This window comes from Arachis ipaensis, chromosome B04, assembly GCF_000816755.2.
Source record: "Arachis ipaensis cultivar K30076 chromosome B04, Araip1.1, whole genome shotgun sequence".
NCBI lineage: Eukaryota > Viridiplantae > Streptophyta > Magnoliopsida > Fabales > Fabaceae > Arachis > Arachis ipaensis.
Window position 1 is genome coordinate 79775559 of NC_029788.2, and position 7333 is coordinate 79782891.

At 30.8% G+C, this 7333-nt stretch overlaps 2 long non-coding RNA genes across 2 annotated transcripts; both read left to right on the forward strand.

Annotated features, from left to right (window-relative positions):
- LOC107639416 lies at positions 61-1117 on the forward strand. Its single transcript, XR_001620129.2, has 4 exons — positions 61-236; positions 389-470; positions 677-918; positions 1006-1117. It is a non-coding gene; the product is annotated as an uncharacterized LOC107639416 (long non-coding RNA).
- LOC107639418 lies at positions 1229-1653 on the forward strand. The gene is made up of 3 exons (XR_001620131.2): positions 1229-1269; positions 1391-1531; positions 1635-1653. It is a non-coding gene; the product is annotated as an uncharacterized LOC107639418 (long non-coding RNA).

Consider the following 7333-nt stretch of genomic DNA (forward strand, 5'->3'; position numbering starts at 1 on the left):
TATTGAATATCAAATGCCATCCCCAGCACATCATCAAGTTCTGTGTGCAAAAAAACAAAAATAAAAATATGGGATTGGAACAATTTTTCTACCTGCCCCTGCCTAATCTGAAATGAATGTTAAAAAGTGAATTTTATTTGGACTGCGGGTTTGGAGTTCTAGTGCTAAGAGTTTCGTTCTATTTCAGAGATAAAACGGTGGCAGGTGCAGCCAATGAGTGGGTCGACGAAATTAAGGTATTTGTAAGAGTAGGGTACTATTTTAACATTTTATTTTTGATCAAATCCAATCAGACTTTGACGTTGAGGCATTTGAATAGTTGCGTTTAAGGTTCAGTTAACTCATTGAGTTGGATGATTTGACTTTCAATTCTTCAACGTTTTAACAGTGTCAAAGCATCTATTGAGAGGTACAAAAAAGCCAGTTCAGATTCTTCTAATGGTGGATCCACTTCTGAGATTAATGCTCAGGTTATTACTTATTAATTCATTATTAATCTCATCAGCATCATATATATATAGCTTCTTCAATATATATTTCAGCATTACCAGCAGCAAAACTCAAAACTGCGTGTGCAAATCAGTAACCTTCAGAACCACAACAAGCAAGTTCGATGAACCAATTATTACTAAATAATTGAAAAAATTGAACATTGAACAATTATTGCATGATGCAGGCAAATCTTGGGTGAGGCTTTGAGCAATATGGCTGTCAAGGATCTCAAAAACCTTTTGGGGCTTTATGAGCTTATTTCTGCTAAAGAAGCTGTGATCAATGGTGGTGCTGATTAGATTGTCCTAATAAACAATTGGCTTACTTCAAGTAGGGTTGGATCTTTGAATGATGACCATATTTCATTTCTTAACCGAATTTATGCTTTGTTTATCTGAAAATTAGAGCTGCTGTGAACTATGATAGGTTAGTTAATGTCTTAATGCAAATGCTTGTTCTCCTCCCCCCCTCTCTCTCTTCTTATCTGAAAATCTGAGGCGCATTTGACTTCAGCTGCTGCTTCTGTGGAGGGTTAAATTCAGGATGCTTGTGACAATTCTTGTAGCATCTGTCTTGAAGCCTTCTGTCTTGTAGCATCTCAGTTGAAAGAAGCTTTGCATGAGCAGGCAAGTTATCACTTCATATTCTCAATAGTTTGTGCTCAAATTCTGCTGTTACTAGGTTTCACATTGATATTTTCAGTTCCTGATACATCTTGCAATCCTCTGTATACATTTTCAGGAATCTGAACTGGAGAATGTTCGAACTCAAATTCAGGTATATATCATGATTGTTTAACTCAGAAAACTGTCCTATTTGGACTAGCTTTGTATTGGTAGTTTGATTCTTTAGTTTGATCACTGAAAAGCTCTTTCCAATTATTCTCTTAATTTTGCAGTCTCAAACCCTCCAAATTGAGTAGTTCGCCACATGGTGGTCTTTCGAGTAGTCCTCCTGTGGGCTCCATGCCAAAATCTTTCCCACCTTTTCAGCATCCAAGTAACCAACTTTTAGAAGAAAACGGTTTCCAACAGCAGAAGTACGTTATGATACTTGGCTATGATATACGTGTAATAAGGTCTAGGACTATATTGAACATGTTGTAATTTCAGAATTTCTCATGAGGTTATTCTTCCCTTCAGGTACGTGAAATATCATAAACGATGCTTGAATGATCGAAAGAAACTTGGAATCGGTTGCAGTGAGGTGGATTTCTGTCAACTTCCTATGAACAACCATATTTTTTGTTACTATTATTTTTATTAGACTACTTCCTGAGTGCAAAATGCTTTAAATAATATGCTTTATTTTTATTCAAGCATTCCAATTCACTCCAATTCTAATTTGGGTTTTAATTCTATTTCAGTCAGGAGATGTCAAAATTAACTTTCAATATGGAGCTTGATGCTGCCAATGCAACTTAGTTATCTATTAATATTTTAGATTATTCTATCTTTAAGTGCTAAGTGTAATTTGTGACATTCATGTAACATTGGGATGGTCATCTTATTTTTTTTGGTATTTTTTTATTAAGACAATGAGATATTGGCCAATGATGTTGAAAAATAACATCCAATTTTATAGGTATCATGTAATGAATATTATGTTTATTTATGTGATTTTTGGCTTTCTTTTTTCAATTTACAGTGTTTGATGGAGTAAATTTAGAAAACAAATTTAAAGTATTCATTTTGCAATGAAAAAATCTAAAAAAATTCTATTTTATCTTACTGACGGAATTACAGACGGATTTTCTGTCTGTAATCAGAACGGGATGATTTTCCAAAGTTCAAATTACAGATGGAAAATCTGTCGGAAAATCCGTCTGTAATTACAGACGGAAAATCGGTCGGAAAATCCGTCTGTAATTACAGACGGAAAATCTGTCGGAAAATCCGTCTGTAATTACAGACGGAAAATCCGTCTGAAAATCCGTCTGTAAACAGACGGAAAATCCGTCGAAAAGTTCGTCGCCTTTGGAAAATGGATAGAAAATTTACAGAGGGAAAATCCGTCGGTAATTGCTAAAAATCCGTCTGTAATTTTCCGACGGAAAAAAAATCCGTCGGTAAATAATTTCCGACGGGGCTTTTACAGAGGGACAAAATCCGTCGGTAATTTCGTCGGTAACCAAAAATCCGTCTGTAATAAAGACTAAATCTGTCTGTAAATCTATCTGTATTAATCCATTTTCTAGTTGTGTGAGTTAATGACCATTCGACTAACCCAAGTTAATATTTTAGTCTAACAATCTAATAACATATTTTTAGTTTTTATTTTTGAATATTACTAACTACTCATTAAAAACAACAAATTTTGCTATATTATAATATTCCTCTTAATTTAATATTCTGAAAGATTTGATAAGAACATATATGAAGCAAAAGCTACATTGCTTTAGTATCTAATCATATCAAATCCATCTTATTCTCCCTTCGTTCCCTCCCTCTCTTTCTCTCTCTTTCATTTATTCTTTTTCACTTTTCTCCAATGATAACGCTAAAGCTCACTTTCTAAAAAGATAATGATTTTTATGTAATTGGATATTTATTTTTCGTAAGCAAAGTCTCAAAATTAAGTTGTGGTTAGAAAAAGAATAGTAAAATTTATTTTTATTGCAATACATACCCGAGCCAAAAAGATGAGATAATTATACCTTCCTTTTTTTCTCTAAGATTCTTTCTTTAGACTGCTTTTTGACGAATCATTCTTTACAAGTTAGCAAAATTCTTGCATGAGCATGAGATCAGAGCTAGTGTTCCAGTGTACATGAAGCTTCATTCCTAGCTATCAATCAATGTATAAGAATCTTAAGCATCATGATTTAACTTCTTTTGTCGAACTACCTTGTTTTCTCACTCAAAAAGATGATAATGAATTACTGAAAAAGAAAGGAAGTTCCTTTTGCATTTCTATTTTGTTTGAGGATGCCCACAGGCAGCAGCACAATATAATCTATTCGTTTGGCTAGCTATTCAAGAAAGCTCATTCTTGTCTCTGTCTAACCCAATATAATTGTATGCCATGTATGTATAGGTAGCGTTTATTTTTGGAGATAGGACACAGAGACATGGACAGTACATCTTTAAAAAGTATTTGGAAGCATAGATATGGAGACTAAATATATTGTCTCCAAGACAGTTTTTTATACTTTTGTGTCAACTCTTTTACAATGATGGACACGGGATTTAGAAGAGGGACGCGGACTTTTTTTTATGATTTTTTTTTGTCCATAGATATTTTTTATTATTCCACTATTATTCCTTCTTATTTTTTCTAATTTGCGTAGTTCTCAGAAAGGTACTTTCTTCTCCATGCTCTTTCTCTGTCTCTACGTTCTCCTTCTTTCTCTTTTTTCAGGAACTCTCTCCTTTTTGTAAAAATTTTTATTGGATTGGATAATTTCTTTTTTCTTTTATCGTTCTTACTTCAATATCATTTTAACCTTGTATTATATTATTTGATTTGTAATAAAAATAATAACAAAAATAATTAGTCTTGAGACTTTTAAAAGATAAATATTATAAAGGTAAAATTGATCTTTTAAAATGCTAAAAAGTAATTTATAAGTTGTAATTGATTTTATATAATTTAAATAAAAATCAATTTTTTAAAAAGAAAAATCAGTTTTTAGATAAAAAAAAATTGGTTTTCTAAATAAAAATAGATTTTTATGTGCAAAAACTAATTTTTTTATGTAAAAATAGATTCTTTTTTAAAACTGATTTTGTATTTAAAATTAATTTGGCTTATTATCCTAAACAAAATTTTTTATTAATCAAACATAAATACTATTATATACTTTTTTATTAAAATTTTTGGCCCTTTCAAACATTTTTTTAAGTTCCCATTGTCTGTATTCCTACTTACTCTCATTCTCTATTAAATTAATTTATACTAGAAAATTTGAAATCACATGGCTATTTTAGTCATTTCATATAATATTTTAGTCTTGTCCATGTATATCCAAATATAATACTGGACATTACATTATTGTCTTGTACATCGTATCCAAACACAATACACAAAGAATAACTTTTAATATCTCTGTCCTATTGTTTCTGTCTCAGTGTCATGTCCTATCTTGTCTCTAAAAACAAACGCTACCTGACTTAAATATCTTCGACCAATAATAACGTGTCTATTTGGATTAAAGTTTGCGAACCAAATTTTTATCGAATTAATTTATTAAATTTAATTTTGATAAAAAGTGAATTAGTGTTGACGTGATTTATTAAATGTTGTTTGAATTATAATATTTAAAATTATTTTTAAATTAAAAATTATTAAAAAGGACATGAATATAAATAATTTTTCTATATGAAGGACAAAGAACAAAGCAACTTTTAATAGAAAAAAGAGATAATACATTTTTTGACATTATTATTTTGAGATAATAAGAATCTTTGTTATAAAGTCGGTTAAATATTAACAAAAATCAATTTTGTGGCAATTTTATTTATATGCACAAAATTCTATGCAACAAAAGCATCAATTACCACCAACATTATTACCACCCTATCTCCCATCCTCATCAATCATAATATTTGTCTCTATTATTTTTACTGTGTCAGGATACATTATTACAATCATGATGTCCTCTATTATCACCAACACCAACACCATTAACATCACCATTCCCTTCTCCCAGTGCATTCTTTTCTTTTTGAAAGGTCTTCGTACCACAATTTTTTTTTCTTCTTACGACATCGTTTCCGATAGTTATCCTAAAATGTCGGTTTTGAAAAACGTTGTTATCCTAAGTGCCATTTTGGTTATTGTGGCGATTTTTTATAAACCGCCACAATTACCGTTGATAATACGTTGTTATCTTTTGAAATGGCGGTTTTAACCGCATAAAATAACTTTTTTTTATAAAATGACAATTTTTTAACCGCCATTTTTAAGTTGAATAACGACAACTTTTTACTATTTAAAATCCGCCATTTTTACAAAAATATAATGGCACTTTCTCTATTTAAAATGATAGATCTAACTGTCATTTTAAATTGATTATAATTACAATTGTATACCTTTTAAAATGATTGAAATCGCTGTTTTTTACCGTTTAAAATGGTTGCTAAAGCCGTCATTTTGACCGAATTAAAATATTTTTTTCTGTTTGAAGTAGCATTTTTGGAATTTAAACCATAAAATCTCGTAATAACCAAAAGTCATAACCACAAACCAAACATCATAATATGATTTTTAATTCATACATGGTCACCAAAAAATCAAAAGTCATAATTCAAAAATAAAGTATCTAAGATAACATGATTTTTGAATAATGCATCTTAAAATATGGTCCTTAATATATAAAGTCTTTATCATGTAAGATCATGCTTCTTTGTTGCTTGCTCCAGAAAACCTACTTCATAATACTACCACTGCATCTCTCATCACTAAAAGAAAAACACCCATTCAGGTACACTTAAAAAGTGTAGCCAAAAATAAAAAAATGATGCCTTAGGAAAAGGCTACGCTTTTTAGGCTTCGGAGATGCTTTTGTAGGCGATGCTTATACTAGTGTTGCCTATTCTCAAAGGCTACATTTTTCTGTATCAAAGGCTACGCTTCTGGCCTTTGAGAATAGGGTACGCTTTTTAAGTGATGCTATTCAGGACCAAAGGCTACACTTTTCAGCACTAATGGTTACCATAATTCTAAAGAATAGACTACACTTTTTAGAGCTACTGCATCACTTTATAAATGTAATTAATAGTATATCTATAGCTACTCTATATAAGTGTAGCCTTTTGTCCCTCATTTTTTTTAAAAAAATTTCTGTTTATATATAATAATAATAATAATAATAATAATAATAATAATAATAATAATAATTTTTTTATTAGATTCTAAAATCTAATATTTGAGAATATAATTATATATATAATCCTGTATTTTTAATTAAATTAGTTAATTATTATAAAATAAAAATAAATACATATATAATAATACCATACAATAATCTTTAAATAATAAAAATTATATTGAAACAAAATATAATTATATAATGAACTAAAAATATTGGAATGATCATAATTTTGAGTATTCATACATCTCAAACTAGAATAAGCATACTCATATAATGCACTTAGAGTTTACTACTAATAAACTAGGAAAAACCAAAATATTATATCATATAAATGTATCTTCTAATAAAAGACATCATCATCAACCATACATCTTTCAATTTTCATCTTTGCCAATAAACCATCATGATAAATATCTCAATCTTCACTCACATCTTCATAATTATCCTGCATAATTATACAGAAAAATAATTAGGGGTGTTTATAGTTCAGTTTTTTCATAAACTGAACTGAAACTGCACTAAACCATTTTAAATGGTTTAGAAACTGAACCAAACTACTTTGTCACATAAGAAACTGATTTTAAACCAGTTTATAATACAGTGCTCTCTCTCTCTCTCTCCCTCTCTCTCTTAACATATATAAAATTAGATTTTACATTCTCTTTCTTCCTCTCCCTCTCTCTCTCTTTCTCTCTCTCCCTTCTCTCCCTTTCTGTCTTTTCCTCCCCTCTTCCTCTCTTTCTCTTCTTTCCCTCTCTCCCTTCCTTTATCTCTCTCTCTCTCTCCTTCTCCTCTCTCTCATCCTCTTCTCTCTCCTTCTCTCTCCTCCTCTTTCTCCCCCTCCCCTTTCTTTGCCTTCCTCTCTCTCTCCCCCTTTTCCTTTTCTCTCTCTCCCCCTCTCTCTCCTTATCTCTCTCTCTCTCCCCTACCCCTCTTTCTCCCCCTCTCCTATCTTTCTCTCTCCCCTTTCTCCCTCTCTATCCCTTTCTCTCATTCTTTCTCTCTCTCTCTCTCTCTTTTCCTTAT